The sequence below is a fragment of the Mus caroli genome, chromosome 11, assembly GCF_900094665.2.
Source record: "Mus caroli chromosome 11, CAROLI_EIJ_v1.1, whole genome shotgun sequence".
NCBI classification, from domain to species: domain Eukaryota; kingdom Metazoa; phylum Chordata; class Mammalia; order Rodentia; family Muridae; genus Mus; species Mus caroli.
The window spans coordinates 111,873,094-111,874,170 of NC_034580.1; positions in this window are offsets into that span (position 1 = coordinate 111,873,094).

A 1,077-nucleotide genomic window follows, 5' to 3' on the forward strand; every position below is an offset into this window, starting at 1 on the left:
TGGGACCAGAAAAAAAAATAAATAAAAGAGCACTGATTGCTCGTCTTAAGGTCCTGAGTTTAATTACTAGTAATCACATGGCGCCACCACTGCAGGCTTCAGTCCACCTCTTTACTGAAAGTGCTCCCTACCCGCTGAATCAAAGGCAAACTTCTCCTAGCTCTGTAACTCAGAGGTAGAGTGCTTACCTAACAAGCCAGAGGGGGGAAGGGGGGCTCGACCACTGTACACACAGGCACAAAGCTTCCCTCAGCACTTTGTGAGGGAAAAAAAAAAATCTCAACTTTCCCTTTCATTAGATCCCAGTCCAAGGACAACTGTCTAGGACCAAAGATAACCATGGTTAGGCCCTGTCTAAGCCCAAGTTGCAGTTTAGTTACCTTCGGACTTTCCAATAACCAACATGCTCCAAGCCAGAGACTTGGTTACTATAGGTAGCAACTCAAGCCAGTCCCTCAGGGCTGCCTCAGACTTTATTCAGCCCAACATAAAACAATGTGGTCAGAACTGTTTTCATTGTACTAGACTACTGCCCCTTCTAATTAATACCATGGCCATTGAGGTACAATACTTATCCAGAGGGACCTAAAGTTCTAGGTGTGGCAGTACACACCTTGTAATCTCCTTAGGAGACTGAGAAGGGCAAGGCCAGTCTGGGGTACACGCAAACTCTTACACTTCTTTAGCTACAAAAGCTTCACTAGAATGCCTTGCTGAATAGACTCGGGCCCATGTTTATATTTATGCACACTAGCACTCCTTAGCAATGTGGCTTATCAATGAGTCACCAAATATACAGAGAAGTAGGAAGTCTCATAGTTAGAAGGGGCTCAACTATTATTCAACTATATGTAAGTATGTAAAGAAAAAAAAAAAATCCACTGATTGGTTAGAGGCAGATAGATCTTGAGTTTGAAGCCAACCTGCTGCTCTACAGTGGGAGTTGCAGCCAAGGCTACAGAGAAACTGTCTCCCCAGGAAAAATATTCCAAACCTACTACTTTATTTGTAAGACCTACTACAAAGATCCAAAGACCCAAAGACAGCAAACTAAAATTTCAAATCTTTTTTTTTTTT